The following is a 21,327-nucleotide window of genomic DNA, read 5'->3' on the forward strand; positions in this document are numbered from 1 at the left end:
TTCCCGTGTCTTTGTAGTATGAAAAATTTCATTTCACCGGTCGGGGAGCATGATCCTACTTTAGAATTGTAGAAATATGATGTTTAAGTCAGGTAAAATAATGCCAGGGAGGGGATTTGGAGGAAAGAAAGTTGCTGACTTGCAAGACTGGAAATGCCAGATATGGTCAGATCGAAAGTGGGCCAGAAAGCTAACTTCTAAGAACCAGGGAATGAGTTTGGGTTTTTGGTCTGAGCAGGGCAGTTGAGTAGGAACCAGAGTGCCCTTGGGGAAGAACTTTCATCTGAATATTCCTTTACATGCCAGGCAGTTTGCTTCTGGTATCTCATGGGTTGCAGAGGCCATAACAAAACAGGATGAGGTTCAGGCAAGGTGTCAGGAGGCAAATGTTAGTTAGCAGCAGGTCAATTCCCACCTCATACTAAGAGCTGCAGGTGTGCTAATTGCTAAAGCCTGAGGTGAATCTCATCTGAAACCAGCAGGTGGAAACCGTGACAGCAAGCAGTTAAATATGGCTTTCCTGCCACGCTCAGAACTAAAGGTCGACTCCAGCATTATTCCTGGCACATCTAACAACTCATAGAAGAAATAAAGGTAAGTGATGCCAAGGGCATGGAAGCATGGGCAACCAGGTACATTTTAAGAACTCTTGTTTCAGCATGAGTGTCGTGTTTGGTAGGGAATGGTAATAGCTGAGACTGAAAAAGCAGCTGGGACATAGTGGAGGATTTTTATATGTTGAAGAATTTGGATGTTTTCTATGGGTGTTGGGAAAACTGTTGTTGGTTTAAAGCAGAGGTGTGACAAGATCAATCTTGCCACGGAGATAGATTATTCAGGCAGGAATGCGAGGGATTAGAAAATCGGAGAAGATTAATATGGAGGGCAAGGGGGCCCATTAGAAGGCTAGGGCAATAAAGACAAAAGGATAAAGATATTTGTTGCAGCACTATTTACAGGGAAAAAATACTTGAAACAACCTCAGTAGCAACGAATAGGAATGAAGCTGTGCAGTTGTGAAAAAGAATAAAGCAGCTCTTTTGACATACTGATATGGACTATTCTCTAAGATGTGTTAATTGAATAGACCCAGGTGCAGAATAGTGTATATCTTATTGTAAATATTTGAATGAAAATAAGGGAAAAATAAAAATATACGTTTGCATAGACATAAAACCTAATATCATGGTTAGCTTTGGAGGGGATCTGGGGTGAGAAAGGGGCTTAAGAATCACTGTACAGTCTTTTGTATTGTTGGAATATTTTTCAGGTGCAAAAACTATAATTTTTTAAAGCTCAAAGTCTTATGAAATAGCCTATACGAGAGAGGATTTTTGGAACTTAGTGGTCCCAAGATACGTGTTTCCCTGAAATCAAGTCCCTTAATCGCAGCCACTGTGGTTTCCCATTAGATTAGTGTGTAGCATCTTGAACCATTTTCTTGGTAGCTACAGCATCTCCATTTTAGCTCCCATCTATTTTCTGGCCAAGGTGGGAGATGACTTGGGAGAATGGGGAATTACACAAGCAAATTGGGACGGTGGGCGTTCTTGTAAATCTTCTGCCATTACCCGAGAATTTTCTGCCATGACATAGAATTCTACCTTCTCTCTTCCTTAGCCACACACGCCAGTTTTATGGATATAAGAATAGATAATAATCTTTTAGGTGGCTTCATGATATGGTCGCCAATATTTGATGAATGATGCATATTTTATTTAAAAACAGTGTAATGACAGCAGCAGTGAACAACACTGGGATTTCATGTTGTTTATGGCAAAAAGAGTGCTCTCCCTCCAACCCCCAAAGCCCACCCATTCCAACCAAGGTTGGTTCTTCGGTGGCTTTTAAAATTTTAACTTCTGGATATAATGTGTAAATATAAAACCAAGCTGAGATCTCACTCCCAGTGGGTAACTCATGAGCTTGCCTTTTGTCCAAGATACTTCAGTTTTCTCATGTTGCTTAAAGGCTTTGAAGAAAAAAAATCCTAGAACTCTGTGGTATGGATTTTTCAGTCTCCCTGAAGCATTCAGAATTGTTTTTTTATTTTTCTTCCCCTTTGAATCCATGAAAACAAACCTTTTTTTCTTAAAAAAGTTTTTTTTAACATCTTCATTGGAGTATAATTGCTTTACAATGGTGTGTTAGTTTCTGCTTTACAACAAAGTGAATCAGTTAGACATAGACATATGTTCCCATATCTCTTCCCTCTTGCATCTCCCTTCCTCCCACCCTCTCCATCCCATCCCTCTAGGTGGTCACAAACCACCTAGCTGATCTCCCTGTGCTATGTGGCTGCTTCCCACTAGCTATCCACCCTACATTTGGTAGTGTATATATGTCCATGCCACTCTCTTACTTCGTCACATCTTCCCCTTCCCCTTCCCCGTATCCTCAAGTCCATGCTCTAGTAGGTCTGTGTTTTATTCCCGTCCTACCCCTATCTTAATATAGTTTTATTCACACATTATTAAACTGATTTACCATATTCTGCACCGCTGTAGGCTTAGCAATTATGGCTTTCTCTCATTGAGAGAATGAAACAATTATTCAGAATCTCATATAAAAAAGATTTTGCCTGATTCTGAAAGCACACACCACTGGGAATTTTGCTAAAACTGCTGATGTTATTAAAGTTTACAATTAGGGGAGGTATGGAGGGATAGAGATTAAGCAAATTATAAATGCGACGAATGAAATGCTAAACTGTAAAGTAGGAGTGTGTGGCCCTTAGGGTTCAATTGGCTGACATAAAACATTTCTAAGGAGTAGTTTTTACCCGGGGTTTCATCATTCCTTACTTTACTTTGGAAAGTGCATTTTGTTGGATGGGTTTGCTCTGTGTTTTGGAACACCCTGTTTCCAAGTTTGCTCTCCTAAAACACACGCACAATTGTTGTTTCCCTCAGTAAATGCTAGAATTTTAAACATTCTATGGTTTTCTCTAATGCAACGAAGAGAGAGGATCAAAAGTGATTATCCAATGGGAATTCCCTGGTGGTGCAGTGGTTAAGAATCCGCCTTCCTGAACTTCCCTGGTGGCGCAGTGGTTAAGAATCTGCCTGCCAATGCAGGGGACACGGGTTCGAGCCCTGGTCCAGGAAGATCCCACATGCCGTGGAGCAACTAAGCCCGTGTGCCACAACTACTGAGCCTGTGCTCTAGAGCCCGTGAGCCACAAACTACTGAGCTTGTGCACTGCAACTACTGAAGCCCACGTACCTAGAGCCTGTGCTCCGCAACAAGAGAAACCCCCGCTGGCCACAACTAGAGAAAGCCAGCGTGCAGCAACTGAAGACCCAATGCAGCCAAAATAAAATAAATAAATTTATATTTTTAAAAAGTGATTATCCACTAATGTTTAGCACTCAAAGGCAAGATCACACACAATAATGAGCCGACAACACACAGTAGAGTTTGGGGATGACTAAACAAGGGGCCGTTATTGCCTACAGTGAGCAATCACCTGGAATTTGAGAGAGTGGCACATCCTAATCAGAAAAATAAATGACCAGCTGCAAGGTTAAAAGCTCATCACTTAAGGAGTGTCCATCTATTTGAAAGCATCTGGAAAGTAACCGGCACCTGCATTAACTACAAACTCATTTGCAAGGCTTGGCGGCATCTCTCCACTTGACATCTCCCTAATCACTCATCTTGTGGGCCGGGAGTGTGCGGGCTATGCTTGTGAAAAGACAAAGCAAAATCTGAAAACCAGCAGGATTTTACCATATGGATGCTTGCCAGTAGAGGCAGAGGCGCATGGGAGGAACTAGGTTTTCAGACAGTCTGTACGTGCCCCTTTTCCCTCTCTTTCAGACCCATCTATTCCAACTATCTTTCAGCTGTTTGTTTGTTTATTTTCTTTCTGTTTTTTTGTGAGTTTTTTTTTTAAGACATAATTTTTTTAAAGAGAAATTTAGGCTAACAGCAAAACTGAGAGAGGAAGTTATAGAGATTTCCCTGCACCCCCCCATAACCTCCCCCATTATCAACATCCCTGGCTGAGTCGTACATGTGTTAGAATTGATGAATCTACATTGATGCATCATGAACACCCAAAGTCCATAGTTCACATGAGGGCTCACTCTTGGTGTTGTACATTTTACGGATTTAGAAAATGTACAGTATATCCACTATTATAATATCAAACAGAGTTGTTTCACTTCCCTAAAAATCCTCTGTGCTCTGCCGATTCATCCCTCCTTCCCCCAATCCCTGGCAACCACCAATCTTTTACTGTCTCAATAGTTTTGCCTTTTCCAGAATGTCACACAGTTGGAATCTGGGAAGCCTTTTCAAATTGACCTTCTTTTACTTAGTAATATATATATGTTTCTTCCATATCTTTTCATGATTTGATAGCTTACTTTTTTAAAAAAATGCTGACTGATATTCTTTTGTCTGTTTGTACCACATTTTATTCTTCAGCTACTGAAGGACATTGTGGTTGCTTCCAAGTTTTGGCAACTATGAATAAAGCTGCTATCAATATCCTTGTGCAGGTTTTTGTGTGGACATGAATTTTCAACTCCTTTGTGTAAATAACAAGGAGCATGATTGCTGGATGATATGACAGAGTATATTAATTTTGTAAGAAACCACCAAACTGTCTTCCATTTTGTATCTCACCAGCAATAAATAAGAATTCCTGTTGTTCTATAGCCTCACCAGCATTTGGTGTTGTCAGTGTTCTGGATTTTGGTCATTCTAATAGTTGTGTAGTGGTATCTCATTATTGTTGTAATTTGTTTAAATTTGTTGTTTAATTTTCATAAAATGACATAAAATGTAGAGCATCTTTTCATATGCTTATTTGCCATCAGTATATCTTCTTTGGCGAGGTATCTGTTAAGCTCTTTGGCCCATTTTTAAATCAGGTTGCTTGTTTTTTTATTGTTGAGGTTTTTTTTAACTTCTGGGTTTTTTTTTTGAGAAGGAACCAAGCAAGAGGACTTTTCTAATATTCAAAATGAAAATGCAACATGAGTATTTCTGTGAATTAACCACAATTTACTTGAAAAGACTTCATTAGATATTGCAGTACATGTGACACCAGATATTCTCCAGATGTTATACAGAGTAAAAATTACAGGTTTACAGTGAAGTCAGTTGTATATTTCCAAAATGTCCCTTACAAGGGGATCCTAATCACAAATTGGCAGTATATTGTGAATATATATTATGAAAAGTGCCCTATTGAGGGCAGCATGCTAAGGAGCCCATATTATGCTCTATCGACTCATCAAACAATGATATTAAGAATGGGTCGGGCTTCCCTGGTGGCGCAGTGGTTGAGAGTCCGCCTGCCGATGCAGCAGACACGGGTTCGTGCCCCGATCCAGGAGGATCCCAGGTGCCGCGGAGTGGCTGGGCCCGTGAACCATGGCCGCTGAGCCTGCACGTCCGGAGCCTGTGTTCCGCAATGGGAGAGGCCACAGCAGTGAGAGGCCTGCGTACCACAAAAAAAAAAAAAAAAAAAAAAAAAGAGTGGGTCCTAAGGTGTTCCCTATCTGGGTTTTAATGTCCGTAGTAGAAGGCGAGACTCCCTTGGCACCTGGCACAGAACTTTGGACCAAGTATTGTTTAGCAGTTCCAGAAGATTATCAGCTCCAACGGTCACTTGTGCTTCAAATTTATTTGAGACTTTGGTTATGTAGCTTCTTCAAACTCATGAACCCATGTCTAATATATTTCATTTAGTAAATGACAAATGGAATTGTTGGATGGCATAGATGGCTTTTTATGTGAAAAGCACTAACAGAAAACTCACTAACTAGGAGAAATGAATTCATCAAAAGCCTCTATGGATTATAGGTTGAGGCTTCCAGCACATGGCATGGACCCAATGACTTGAAAGTAAATGACAACACTCAATGACTGGAAATAGTGTTATTGCTTGTCAGATTGAATGAATTGAATGTGTGGCCAACCAATGCCTGCTTGTTATTTTATTTTATTTTATTTTATTTTATTTATTTATTTATTTTTTGTGGTACGCGGGCCTCTCACTGTTGTGGCCTCTCCCGTTGCGGAGCACAGGCTCCAGATGCACAGGCTCAGTGGCCACGGCTCACGGGCCCAGCCGCTCCGTGGCATGTGGGATCCTCCTGGTCCGGGGCACGAACCCGTGTCCCCTGCATTGGCAGGCGGACTCTCAACCACTGCGCCACCAGGGAAGCCCTGCTTGTTATTTTAGAATCAGGTTTTCCAGCTGACCAATATTGACTACTTCCCAAACAGTCACAACAATCCCATAGAATCCCGAGCTTCTGATCATAACGTATATCAGATGAGAATTGCTAAGAGCTGAAGGAAAAGCAGTTAGGTTAGAACTAGGGAGTCTGGGAAAAATATTTTAATTACGCATCTAAATCCCAAACACAATGTTTCCTTGCTTGAACACACTTCTCATAACTGCCCAATTAAAATACACAAAAGAAAGGGACAAAGCTCAAATACAGAGAACTGAAATACTCTCATATCTAGAAACCCCTTAAAGATACTTCCATTCACTATCTGTTTGGGTTCAGACATCCCCTGAGGAAATGATGACATTGCTCAAGTTCATAGAAAAGCAACAGCCTGAGATGAGTCAGAAAGGATATATGTTCACACCAGGGGAGACTTCAGTTCTGCACCTGACAGTTGGAGCAGCTCAGATGTGGCCCGTGAGCTTGCTTTACTCTATTTGGGTAAAGAGACCTTCCTTCTTGATTTGAAGATGCAGAATTTAACTTTTGATGCAGAAACAGGGAACATGCCTAGAGGAGTATTGGGGTGACATTGAGAAAGATCACAAGCAATTGATCTTACTTTGTTGAAGGTGGTACCAGATGATTTTCCAACAGTTTCTTTAGAGACTGATCCCCAGTCTCATCTCTCAAGTGGTGGTAATCTAACTGAGTCCAGGAGCACAGACAATGGCTCTCTAGAGTTCTGGAAAACATAGAAAAGAATCAGTGCCATTTAGTCCCTAAAGCCAGGCTTAGTGTATTTTGTGAGTGCTAGCTGGGCAAGATTCTAGTTGAAGTTCAGTAATAACCCTGTCACTGGTAGGTATGATGACTTGGTAGTTGACATGACTAAAAGGGTTGCATTATTCAGTCTTAAACAAATCAGTGGAACTACCTTTACATTATGGATAATAAAATCATGAATCTTGTTATCCCAAGAGGAAAGAAATTGGAACTATAAAAGTTTACCAGAAAGCTGTAGATAATTCACAATGACAGAGCTAAATGTGTTAGGGGAATTAAGGTTTTGGAGAAAAGGTTAAGCTTATATTTGGGGCCCCTTGTAAGAGAGAGAGTTAAGCTAATTGGTCTGGATCCCCCTGTGATAAGCCAGGGCAGGTAGGCAGTGGGTCTGAGCTCAGGTAGTTGATGGACACTTGGAAGAGGGAGCAGTGATGATTTAGAGGTTTGACTGCAAGTAACAAAGTCCTGAAAAATAATATCTTCAATGAGATAGTTTCTCTCTCTCTCTCACAAGAAAGAAATCTGGAGATAAGGCAATCCAGGACTACTGTGGCAATAACAGTGTCAGGAAATTGCACTTGTTTTGCTGTATTGTGTTTGTTGCTTCCATCCTCAAGGCCACCTCACAGTCCAGGATGGCTGCTTGGGTCTTGCTATTTTATCCCAAGTCCAAGCTGGTGGATGGAGGAAGGTGAGAGAAGAAATAAAGCCCCTCCCATACAGGAAGATTTCCTGAACCTAGCACACAGCACTCTTCATTCAGCATATTGGCAGAAACTAGTTATCTCTTAAGCTGACTGAAAGGAAAGCTAAAAAATAATCTTTTAGCTGGATAGCCATGTATCCTGTTTAAAAAACAAATTCAGAATTCTTTAACAAGGAAGTAGTGGAGAGTAGATTTGGGAAGGCACCTAGCAGTGTCTGCCACACCTGGGTAACCCTCATGAGCTTGTTGATTAAAGTTCTCATTAATTTTTTGTTTCTGAGTTTATTAGATCAAAAGATCCCATCATCAGATGACCAGGCATTGGCCCTTCCTCATTGTAGTCTCACACTTACCTCCCCTTGGTGCCTGGAATCCCTGTACTTGGGCTGTTGTTCTCTGTGTTCTTCTCAACTCTTGTTTTCTGCTGGTCTGACTCCTAGTGTGTAGGTAGACTTTTAGTCCATAAAGCCTGGTATGCTAGAAATGGAATGTTATGATATCCCAACTCTGTGTACCCAATTCTCTTAGGGAATTCAGCTTCTAGTTTTCTTTAAGGACCCTGCCCCAGGGACCTTACCTTGTGCCAGCAATTCATGTGTATTGTAGCAGAAAAAACACATATTTTTTTCTGTCTTACTTACTTTGATGCCCCTGCAGCCAGTGGGCCGTGCTATGGATGATATCTGTCTCATTGATCTTTGCTTCATTCATGGACATAGTCCCTGCTGATGTTCATCATCTCATGTAATTTTAGGACTTCAGAGGCTGCCTGCTAGGGCAGTGGGGTGATACATGGTTTTCCAGGTAAAATTTCCTACACTTTTTAGTCAACTGATTTTTAAATTTTGCGTTTTTTTAATTAAAAAATTTTTAAATTGAAGTATAGTTGACTTACAACGTTGTATTAATTAGTCTCTACTGATTTTAATGGAAATCAGTTTAACTACATAGCTCTTTTCATCCCGGTATGTTTGGAGACCAGCTGGGGAGGAAGAACTAAAATACCACGTGAGAAGAGTGCAGAGTCAGGGCCAGAGGGAAGGGATCTGGAATGTTACATTCTCTTCAGAGGAGAGGAGAGGACAGACTGCCCAAGCACGGGTTGCACAGATGCCTTGGAAGTGGCAGTGACCATTCTGCTGGCTAGCTGCCTGGCACAAATAGAGCTTCAGCTCCAGAAGAGCCAGGACTCCTGCTGGATCTGTCGTTAGACACCTCAGTCACCCACTTGCTCGCCACTGTGATTTTTTTAATGGCAGAGAAAGAGGTGGAGTTTTAGTTGTGCTCCTGGGAATTTCACAAAAACTTGAGTATGCCCAGAGGATATTATCTGAATATTATCCATTAGTCCAAAAAGATGGAGAATCATGGAAGTACAGAATTATAGTAATCTTTATTTGGACTTCAGTGAGAAATCTTGACCAGCTTACCCATGAGGATAACGGGAAAAAAAAATGAAGTAGGTTTGAATCTGATTAAATTAGTATAGTCAGTGGGAGCTGATTAATGGAGGTGGGTGTCTAATTGGTGTCATTGAGCTCTGTCCTTGCCTAATGAAGATAGAGAAGGTATGCTAGTTCAGTTTTCAAAGAATATTAAATTGGAGTGATATTCTCTAGCTAATATGCTAGAGAATAGGTTAGAGAGAATCAGGACCCCAAACATCTGAGCAACCTGAAATGATGAACTGAACCTAACAACCATGAAGGTTAGTGAGGAATAAATGTGATATCCTCTCTGGAGTCCAAATGACTAGCCTCACACATACATGTTCAGGGAGACATGCTTAGGTCCACCATATTTAAGTGGGATTTTTTTTTCCTTGAGGTATAGTTGATTTACAATATAATGTAAATTTTCCTTGAGGTATAGTTGATTTACAATATAATATAAATTTCAGGTGTGTAACATACTGATTCACAATTTTCAAAGATTATACTCCATTTATAGTTATTATAAAATATTGGCTATCTGCCCCGTGCTGTACAATATATCCCTGTAGAGCAGGATTTTAACTGTCATTCATTCCTCCATTCACCCATTCACATATTTTTCAAAGTCCTTCTTTGCACCCCTTCTTTGTTTGGTGCTGGGGATTTCGTGATAAACAAGATAGACATAATTCATTTCCTTATGGAAACAACTGAATAAGAAATGAAGTAAATAAAAACAGTATCCTAGAGAATACCTAACTTTAACATTCAGGGAAGTTTACCATGAGAAAGTGACATTAAAGCTGAAATGTGCAGGATGAGCAAGAGTTGGCTTACCAAGCAGTGGGGAGAGGAGAGAATGCTGCAGGAGGAGGGAACAGCATGTACAAAGGCCTGGAGGTAAAATGACATAAAACACTGATGGAATGGGAGGAGGTTCGTTTAGACTGTGACATGAAGGGTGGGAGAAGTAATGAGAGATGAAACTGGAGAGGGAGAACTGGGGTAGGTCTGGAAGGGTTTTGCAAGTCACTTTAAAGAGCTTGGATATTATTTTTGTTGGATGACAATTCATAAAATATTCTTAAGCAAGGAAGTGACTTAATCAGAGTTTCATATTGGAAGGTCCCCACCAGCTTCAGTGTTGAGGAGGGAAGAGGCAGCAGGGAGCACAACTAGGTGCCTGGTGACCTGTTAGGAAGCTGTTGCAGTCACTGAGGTGAGAGATGGTGGCCAGCACTAGTGACAGTGCAGATGGAAAGAAGTGGGTGGAGCTGAAAAATATACAGAAGTGGAATCAAGGATTTGGTGATGGTTTGGATGTGGGGGACAAGAGGGAATTTGAGAGTGGCTCTCAGGTTTCTGTCTTGGGACAAGGGAGTTGATAGTGAAACCATGTTCTGATTTTGGGGAACAGCAGGAAAGGAACATATTGGGGAGAAAAGGTCATGTGTTCAGTCTGGGACAGGTTGAGTTTGAAGCAATCAGGTGTTGTCCCAGTGGTGATGTCCAGTAGGCAGTTGGATAAATATCTAGAGCCCAAGAGAGAGTTTGGGACTAAAGATACAGATTTGGCAATAATCTCAATGAATCAACAAAAATAGTAAATTCAGTCTTTGTCCCTATTTATCAAAGTGGGACTTAGAATAAGGGAATGATAATTCTGCCTCAGGAGCACAAGGTGGCACAGGGGCTGAGAGCTCTGGCTCTGCTCTGCACAGGCCGTGTGGGCCTGAGGGAAGTGACTTAGGTCTTTGAGTTTCAGTTTCTTCACTACAAATTGGAGTTTATAATACCAGTTGCTACAGAGAAAGACAAATACCATATGAGATCACTTACATGTGGAATCTAAAAAAATGATACAAGTGAACTTATTTATAGAGCAGAAATAGACTCACAGACATAGAAAATAAACTTATGGTTACCAAAGGGGAAAGCGGGGGAGGGATAAATTAGGAGTTTGGGATTAAAATATACAAACTACTATATATAAAATAAACAACAAGGACTACTGCAAAACACAGGGCACTATATGCAATATCTTATAATAACCTATAATGGAAAAGAATCTTAAAAAGAATATATATATATATATAATATATATAACTGAATCACTTTGCTGTGGATCTGAAATTAACACAACATTGTAAATCAACTATATTTCAATAAAAATTTAAGGAAATAAAATAAAAATAAGAAAAAAAATCCAGTTACTGCACAGTAATTTTGTAAGAATGGAATAAAATGATGAATATAAAATGCATTATAGTGCCTGGCATGTGGTTAATGCTCAAGAACTATTAAGTATTCTCATTATTGTTGTTGCTGCTATTGTGTTTTGCTCATTGTTTGAGAGAACTCACTCAAAGAGGGAAAGGCAGACTGTGCCTTGTTCAGATGAGACACTGAAATGTGAAAGTTTGTCACAGGAGGAATGGTTAAAGAGCCTGTGGCCGGTCAGCTTGATTTACAGGAGTTTTGAGATACCACTTTTCAAATACACAAATGGCTTCCAGAAGAAAAAGGAGGTACAGTTGCACAGTGGGACCCGAGAGGATGGAAATAGGATGAACTGACAGGAATTTCAAGGAGACTGAGCTCAGCTCAATATAGCCAAAGTTCTCTAAAGATAGAATAATTAGTTTTTTTGGAAGGAGGGACTTCCTCATCTCTAAATTAGAGATCCCATGATTGCAGTTGGAAGAGTCATACCTGTTATTGGAGGTGGGTCAGAGGTGGTCTTGCTAACTGTAGAGTGAGTGCCTAGTTTGAATAGGGTGCTTGTCTAGGGCTTGGGATCCTCAGCAAGCTCATTAAAATTTATTACAATATTCATTCTCTAACCATAAAAGAGATTGTTTTCTTTTCTCCACTGAGTAGGGCTGGGACTGAGATAGTCCAGATAGAAACACCTCCCTCACATGGGCCTGCATTCTACAACCACCCAGTCTCCATGTCCCCAAAGCACACAGATAGAGGGCATAGAACTACCTGTAGTGCTGCTGTGAGGTTTTGTTTTTCCAATGTCCCCTCTTACCCCCTGAATGCATCATTATCCCTCCTCAGCTGAGCAGTCTTCTCAGTCCTCCCTCCAGGGTACAGCTTCAGGGAAGGCATAGCGATAAGTAATAAATAAGAGGAGGTCAAGACTTTAAATCTCACCACGCTGGGTTTATTTTCTGATAGTAAAATGGAAGGAAAATAGAGTGAAACCTCCGTGATTGATGGGCTCTCTCCTCTACAGAGGCTTTCCGGTTGCATCTTTGTGCTATTCTTGACATTTATAAGGTATTAATATCTGGAAAGAAGAGCTGCTGGTGCTAATTATTCAGACCTGCTCTGATGGTGCACTGGTGAGCAACACTCATATGTCAGATCCAATCTACGCATTAAGTCTTTAACTTAAAATAGGTAGGAAATATGAGGCACTACGGGCTTTTACTGTATACATTTCACAGAAAGTCTCTAGGATATATTAGTAAATCAGCTGTGATAGAGCTGCTGAAAAGCAAGCCAATAACCGTCTGATACATGGAATCCTCAGGAAAGTCTTTGACTTAAGAAATGTGTGAGAAACACTAAAATGTTACGAGGGAGGAGCATTGGAATTGATGGGACTAATTTTTTTTAATTTGGAAAGGAAAACGTTTGCCTCCTCTTCTAATTCTTCAGGTTGTCAGATGTGCCTTGTTTCTAGTAGCTATTTGTAAAATTAATCATTTTAAGAGTATAAAACAGATTGGGTTTTTACATGTGATAAATTTTTGATGTAGAACCTTTGAAAAATGCAGTGATATGATATTTTTTTCTCTCAAGAGTTTCTCCCCAGAAGCCAGTGTTAATTTGCTGATGCCAACACATGACTAATGGGTTTTTATCTCAAAAGATTAATACACATTAAATCAACAGAGGATTAAGGACTCAGGAGTGTACAGACTTTTGTCATGAGAGAATCCATGCTTTGTGATTCTGCCAGATAGATCAGCAGTCCTCTCCTCATGAGGGACAGTGACTGGTTAGTTAGTTGGTCAGTCAGCCTGGTTGACCCTGTTATTGCCTATCCAACAGTCAGTTGTGTCTTCTTCCTTGTTAAAGAACACTGGTTTTGTTCAAGGAGCAATGTGCTCAGCCCCTGATGATAAGATATGATTTGCCTAAGCCAGTTATGGTGAATTACACCTTTGCCTATGAGTGGTTTAGGGACGAAAAGGTGATGTAATTCTGGCCAATGAAATGTAAGAGAAGTAGGGGTTGAATGGGTTGGAGGGAGAAAGGACAGTGGTTTCTGGAAAGAAATAAAAGGAGATCAGCATGTGATAGGTAGTCCTTTGTGTCTCTGTTAATTTCCTTCCTGACTTGGGATATGGTAGTGAGACAACTGGTGCCTGGAGCTCAATGGCCATGTTGGGATCGTGAGGGGAGACCACAGCCAGTGCTTTGGGTGGCTGAACAAAAAGATGGAAAGAGCCTGGTTTTTCCCTGGCCAAACAACTCTGCCTACCCCTGAATCTCTCTTTTTTTTTCCCTAAATAAATTTATTTGTTTTATTTATTTATTATTGGCTGCGTTGGGTCTTTGTTGCTGCACGTGGGCTTTCTCTATTTGCAGCGAGTGGTGGCAGAGCACGGGCCCTAGGTGCATGGGCTTCAGTAGTTGTGATGCTTGGTCTCAGTAGTTGTGGTGTGTGGGTTCTAGAGTACAGGCTTAGTAGCTGTGGTGCACGGGCTTAGTTGCTCCGCGGCATGTGGGATCTTCCTGGACCAGGGCTCAAACCCGTGTCCCCTGCATTGGCAGGCAGACTCTCAACCACTGCGCCACCAGGGAAGTCCTGAATCTCTTTTAATACAAATAAATGGCATGATTTAAGCCACTGTTAGTCAAGTTTTCTGTATACTGCTGCTGAAAGTATTCCATACAATTGTAGTCAGTTAAGTTTGCAGGCCTGGGAATTGTTCTTGTGCTATTTTTTTGATTCATAAGAGTCACACTTGCATGTAGTAAAACAAAATGTCAAACAATATGTAAAGCCATTAAATAACAAATGAATGTCTATTATCCCAGCTCCCAGTATCCTCCACAGAGGAAATCACTTTTAATTGCTTCTGTGTTTAGTCCTTGATGGTTATGACTATAATTTAATTTGCCTATTCTTCTATTCCAAACATATTATTTAAATAGTATCTATTGCCTCCCCACTCTGAAAGATGAGGAATTTATCATCAACTTTTACTCCCTCCCCATATTTATTACATTTCCTTTATCAGTTATTTTATAATATATCAATAAACATCACTTTTCATATTTTTACTATATAAATATTAAGTGCAGCATCAGGTTTAACACCTAGAAAAAGCAATGCAATCCTATTCACTAAACTATTCAAGGGAGCATGTTCTAGACATTGATTCTCTTTCTTCACACTCAGGTTCTTCAAAATCATGCTACACTTTTGTTGTTCATATTCAAACACTGTTTTTTTTTTTTTTTGTGGTACGCGGGCCTCTCACTGTTGTGGCCTCTCCCATTGCGGAGCACAGGTTCCGGACACGCAGGCTCAGCGGCCATGGCACACGGGCCCAGCCGCTCCGTAGCACGTGGGATCTTCCCGCACCGGGGCACGAACCCGTGTCCCCTGCATCGGCAGGCGGACTCTCAACCACTGTACCACCAGGGAAGCCCAAACACTGGTTTTTTTGAACAACTATTTTTTTCATCCTAAGTTGCTAATTGCCTTACTTTTTTTGTGGAGAGTGAAAACACAAATGTTTTCATTATATTACTAAGATATCAACTTAATCATACTATTTGTTAAATAGAAAGTGCTTTCTTAGCAGATATTAGTCTCATCAATTTCTGACTTCCTATTCTAATTTGGTCAATAATATACTCCTGCAGAACTATGAAAAGGCATGGTTTAATTGTCTTCTAGAGGTGTTGCAGATGAGAAGTTTGATGCAATTTTATTTCAGTTTTCCTGTAAATAACTTTTTCTTGATTTTTGTTTAGTTCCTTTTTTCTTTTTCTTTGATGTTCAATTCCATAGGGATGGATTTGGAAATAAGCGTCTACATATTTACTCTGCTTAATACTCAATCTTGTCTTATGTTTTTTTTTTTTAAGTTCTGAGAATTTTTTTCTACTATTTCTTTTTTGAGAATTAACGTATAATTTACATGCTATAAAATTCACCCTTTTGTAGCATACCATTAAATGGTTTTTTGTATATTCACAAAGTTGTGCAACCATAACCACTGTCTAGTTTCAGAACGTTTACATCATCCCCAAAAGAAACCCCATAATCATTATCAGTCACTCCCATTCCTCTCTTCCCCTAGCCCCTAGCAACCACTAATCTACTTTCTGTCTCTATGGTTTCATCTATTCTGGGCATTTCATATAAAAGGAATCACATGGCTTTTTGTGCCTCATTTCTTTCACTTAGCATAATGCTTTTAAGATTTATCCATGTATTAGCATATATCAATACTTCAGTCCTTTTTATGGCTGGATAATATTTCATTGTATGTATAAATCACATTTTATTTATTCATCAACCACTGTTTTTTAAATTATTTTCTCCTGTGCATTTTTTCAGTTCTCTCTTTCTGGCAGTTTGGTTAGCAGGGTGTAGTTCTTATATCAATCCCCTATGATTTCAAATTTTCATATGTTTTATCTCTTTCTTTTTTTATCAACATTTTAGTAGACTTCCTTGATTTTATTTTTCAGCCCTTCTATTACATGTAAAAAGTTTTAGCAACGATATTTTAAATTTCCAGTAGCCCTTTCTTGTTTTCTGGTGGTTCCTTTTTTATAAGAAGCCTCTTTTATTTTTGTTTCCATGACCTGTAGTTCACATTTATTGAGCACCTATCTAGGTGTCCCCAGCTGATGTAAGACACCCCAAAACAGTCCTATCCAGGGGGATAAGGGACATTTCCCTAGGTAGTTGTATCCACTGTGTTGTGAATTGAATAAAATAAGAGATCTCAGTATGTCTGGTGCTCAGTGTGTACTTGGTGTACGTAGGACTTTATCTCTTTTTTGCTTCTACATCAGTCAGGCCCTCTTCCTGCCTTTGCTAAGATGGAGCCAGCTTTTCCATTGCCATTCCTCTGTGCTGTCACATAAGGGGACAAACTCTCCAGGATCGCTACAGACCAGGTCAGATGTCAACAACTTTAGGCTTCTTTCCTTTTGTGGTTTGTGCTTCTTTGTTAAGTTCAGATTTATTGGGGCACAATTTATATACAGTAAAATTCACCCTTTAGACATGTTCAGTTTGCTGAGTTTTGATAAGTGCATACACTTATGTTACTACCACCGTAATCAGGATAGAGAATAGTTTCCTCAAAGCAGAAAGCTCCCTTGGGGCCCTTCTCAAATCTTTCATCTTGGCTGTGGATTTCTTTGAGTATTAGTGGTCAGTCCTACAGATTACTGTTACATGTTTCCCTACTGTGGTGTGGGTCTCATTCTCCTCAAAGGATCTCCACTGCCCATCAGGGCCTATCTATGAACTCTGTGGGTGGGACAGGCTGACAGGATGATTTTCCTTTAGGGTATGTGGGTGTGGAGTACGAAGGCGGTATTTCTGTTACTCAGAATCCAGTCTCTAATTGCTTTGGTGCAAGGAGGTGGGAGTGAGGTGGGAGAGGCTACCTGGACCAGATATTTCATAAGAGTACTTTAATTAATTACACTGATGACTGCTTTGCATGCTATTTCTACTCTTGTTTCTGTCATCTGTATATTTATGTTCTCCTAGGACTCTGCCATAAAGAATGGCTTTTACTTCTGCTGCAGTCTTCTTCCAAATGTGTTCTGTGTTTTAACTTTTTTCACTCTGGTTTATCCAGTAATATGATCCCATCCTCTTTCTTATTACCAAGAAGTTTATCAAAATAAATTTCTCACTGATAGTCTTCCTCCTGGTCATGATCGTATCATGACTATTCCTGCTATATTTCTTTACCATAAATGTCCTGTGATTTTGTGAAGGAGGAGAAGTAAGTATATGTGCTGGGTGTGCCATCTTGAAGCATAAGTCTTCAAGGGACATTCATAAGAATATGGTATATCCAAGAGGTCAGCAAGTAGTCAATCACTTGAATGTATTCTCAGATGAAACATTTCTTCAGGGAAAAGAAGAAATGTGATCTCTACCTGGGAACAAGCTTTGTGACTCACATCACCTTTAGCATATACTTTGGATCTCTGCATTCAGGTTATTTATTTATTTATTTTTAAATAAAATACAATAAATCCCTAATTAAAAGAAAAATGAACAAACTCTCACAGGTAGCTTCAGGAAGTGTCCCAAAGATACCTAAGTATTGACATCTTACACAACCATAATTTAGTTTTAGCCATTTTGTAAATATGGTCTTACTGTAGTTACTTCATCAACCAAATAACACGTGGGAGATAGATGGAAGCTACAACTTAATTTTTACTAATGTGGAACCTGAAACAAGGTCGCTTGATCTAGGTCACAGAGAAATTCAAACAGGAGTCAAAACACTGTATCAAAATCTACTAGAGTGGATATAAAAATACAGATTATGCAGTGCCTCACCTTCCCTACCACTAATTTTTTGAAAAAAAATGCTTTACAAAAGGAGAATCAATTTAAAAGCAAAAGTAAAACACCAATGTCTCATTCCAACCTATAGATTATCACTAAGATAGCTTTCATTTTTGATCTTTTCTTACTCTTCCTTAAAATTATAGGGCGGGAGGGCTTCCCTGGTGGTGCAGTGGTTGAGAGTCCGCCTGCCGATGCAGGGGACACGGGTTCGTGCCCCGGTGTGGGAAGATCCCACATGCCGCGGAGCGGCTGGGAACCATGGCCACTGAGCCTGCGCGTCTGGAGCCTGTGCTCTGCAACGGGAGAGCCCACAACAGTGAGAGGCCCAAGTACCACACACACACAAAAAAATTATAGGACGGGGGAGGTGGGGAAGCCTGATTAAAATATTCTGTCTTTCAGTTGCCAATAAAAAAACTTCCTGCAGGCAAAAATCTCTAGTGGATGGGCTGCAGTAATCTCACTATGAGCTCTTGTAGTTAAACTATTCTGGCAAGAAGAACTCTCTCTTCTAGGAGGAAGGAGGTGAAGGGAATGAGGCCGTCCCAAGCTTTCAGACGTCTCTTGAGAGGTTGGTGCCCAGTAGGTCCTGTGTGGGGAAGCCGTCTCATTTAATCACATTTTCTTTCTTCTGGGCCTTGGCTGTGATCACTTCTCTTGCTCCTCCTGTGGAGTACTTGGGCATGCTGAAGGACCTGGGTAGGGGTCTAATGTATTTGAAATGGTGAGAAGACTGACCTTCACCGTGCTAACCAGTGTCAGGGATTCTCTCCCACATGGTAAGTTTGCTCCTGATACGTGATTTTATGCAGGTCAATGATGTTTTGGGTAAAGTGCTCACCCTAGCAGTGGATTCTAGCTGAGCTCTGTTATGAATGTCTGTCTGGAACAAGCAGCTTTAACCTTCATATGAGGTGTTTCTTCGCCTGTAAAGAGGGGATTGTAATACATGCCCTGCTTACATGAAGTAACAGATACACCAGGGTCTTTGTGCCTGAGTTTTGGAAAGCAGGAAGCTCTCTGTGAATGTAAGATGATGCTGTTGTGGCTTCCCTTACCCTTGCTCTAGTTCTGTGCCTGGCCTTGCCCACAAAACCCAGCTGCTCCTGTTTCTTCTGTGACCTGTGGTGGCACCTAGGGCACCCGTGCGTTCATGCATTCAGCTGCCTCACTGTCTGCCAGCAGTCGCTTGGTTACTCACCTGTTCTGCCCTCCCTGCCTGTGGGGCTGGGCGGCCCTGCAGCAGCCAGTCTCTCTGGAATTAGGCTCTGCCACATGGTCTGCCCACTGTCACACACCAAGACCTCATAAGAGTAGACACCTCTCCCAGTCAGGATCACAGGCCCTGGGGGCCAGCACTGAGCTGGAAAGGAAGAAAGAGTTGCAGCCCTCTCAGCATATTCAGGGAGGTGCTAAGTGAGTCTGCGTGAGAGCCTACAAGGGTGAGGGCTGAGATGAGCTCACATTTGAAGAATCTGAAGAATTGGGTGTAGGAGAGGATGTAGAAAGAGGCTGAGGAAAGGTGAAGGGTGTGTTAGATGCGTTTGAAAGCAGCTAATGCTGTGTGAGCAAGGAGGAAGCAAGACCAAGATACGCGATCTGTGAACTTCGTGTTGCTTGTTTCTTTTCAAGTCACTTCCCCCTCTGTTCCTGCGGTATGTGAGCGTGTTTCCCCCCATTGTGTCTCTTCCCCCTGCCCTTAGCTGGAAGGGGGATGGGAGGATATGTGCTAGGCTGTGAGAGGGGAGAGAGAGAGTTGCACTGCCCTCTAGCGGCCGTAGCAGAAACTACAGCCATAACTTGGGTTACTGTCTGGTCGGTAAGAAACCTTTGAAAAACGTCTTTTTGCCTGAAACTTGGGGAATTCGATTTTATAGGTTTCTTCCCGAAAGGAGAAGTGGGTGAATGCGATAATGAAAAATAGAGGCATAAATTTAAAAATGAAGGTGATCATTTATCAGTGAATTTTTATGGTGGTTAAAATTTTAGTTTTTGGTAACTAAAAACACGGTGTGGGCAGCAGATAAGACCATCATATACCTTCCTGCAGCATGCCCATCTCATTCCCCAAAGGTTAAGTAATATGGTCAGCAGCAGCAAAAAGACATATTGCTGGGGTTTCAGGGTATGGAAGCAGCCTGCAGCCTTCCATCACATTTTCTTCTCAGACCCACCCAGTTCTTGGAGTCCTGTTCATCGGGAGCACGTTGGAGCTAGAAGGCAGGGAGAGATGAATAAGCCAAAGTTAAGCTGGAATATTGAAATCCTAGTGTTGATAACTTGGAGTCCACAGGCTTGGAGCTGGCTGCAATGCCCTCCCTCTTCAATGCTCAGCTTCCAGGTGAGAAGGCAGAGACGTCAAGGCTGAGTGAGTGTTACAGGGAGAAACACAGGTGAAGTTCTGTTCTGGGCATCCCCAATCTTGGAATTAGTTTATAATCAGAAAAAAGAGAAATCAGTGAGTTAAGACATTTACAAAGTGAAGTGGATGAAAGGAGAGAAGGAGCAAGTGTTGAGTCTGTCAGAAAAGGAGAATGTATAATTAACTGAGCACTATTATATTCAAGGGGTCATACGTAATCAAATTAGTTATCCCTCCTAGCAGTCCAGTGAGCAAGGCAGTTTTATGAAGCCATTTTGCAGATGAGGAGAAGAGGCACAGAGTGTCTCTTTGCCCAGCCTCTGTTGTTCCAAAGCTTGTGTTATTCTTTTAATGGAAAGCGAGGAAAACGTATCATGTCCTAATCATCCCATAGTGCTGTGCCATTTTAGTGCTGAAGAAGTGTCTGAGGCCATCTACTCTACCTCTTTCAATATATTCATGTCATAGTTGAAGACACCAAATTGCCCAGGGTCAGGCAAGGTAGGCTTGGAGTGTTTTCCCATCTCAGTAAATGACATCATCATCTACTAAAGTCTTCAAGCCCCAAATCCAGACTCCATCTTAGTGACTCTCCCTCGCCTTACACATGGGATCCATCTTTAAGTCCTGTAAGTTCCAACTCGAAAGCATTGAATCCTTCCCCTTCTCTTTCCTGAATTTAGGCAGCAATCTCCTAATTGGTATTCTTAACTCCACCCTCCACCCATTAGACATAATGATCTTTAAAACATGGTATCTGTCACTCCTCTGCTTAAAGCACATCAAATACTTCCTATACTCTTAGATTAAAATCTAAACTCCTCATGTGGCTACTAGGCCCTCCATGAGGTAATCCTTTTCTACTGAACTCACATATGGTCCCTCTCCATCCTGCTGGCTGTCTCTTGCCACACTGGTCTTCTGTGCCTTAGACATATTGAACTCTTTCTCATCTTAGGATGAGATGCATGAAACGCTCTTCCTTAGAATCTGTAGTATCTTCTCATACATCAGTTCTCCACTTAAATATTAGAAAAGCCTCCTCTGACAGCCATATTCCTATTACCCCCTACAGGTACTATCTATCACATTACTCCATTTCTTTCTTTTTTGGCATTTATCATTATCTATAATCTTCTTGTTTATTGTTTTTCTCTGTTGGAATGTCAGCTTCTTGAAGGCAGGGACTTTACTGTCTTGTTCATCACTGTTTGCTAAGGCTTAGTCCAATACCTGACTTATAGAAAATGCTT

At 40.9% G+C, this 21,327-nt stretch overlaps 1 protein-coding gene across 6 annotated transcripts in view; it reads left to right on the forward strand.

Annotated features, from left to right (window-relative positions):
• Positions 1–21,327, forward strand: part of MEGF10 (multiple EGF like domains 10) — a 376,760-nt gene that overhangs the window by 128,148 nt on the left and 227,285 nt on the right. For 4 of the 6 annotated variants that reach the window (XM_067031512.1, XM_067031510.1, XM_067031516.1 and 1 more), the window contains exon 5: positions 480–594. The exons of the other annotated variants lie outside the window; for them this stretch is intronic. The gene's annotated coding sequence lies outside the window, so the exon portion shown is untranslated. The remainder of the gene's footprint in view (positions 1–479; positions 595–21,327) is intronic. 6 annotated transcript variants of the gene reach the window in all.

Source organism: Kogia breviceps, chromosome 4 (genome assembly GCF_026419965.1).
Source record: "Kogia breviceps isolate mKogBre1 chromosome 4, mKogBre1 haplotype 1, whole genome shotgun sequence".
NCBI classification, from domain to species: domain Eukaryota; kingdom Metazoa; phylum Chordata; class Mammalia; order Artiodactyla; family Physeteridae; genus Kogia; species Kogia breviceps.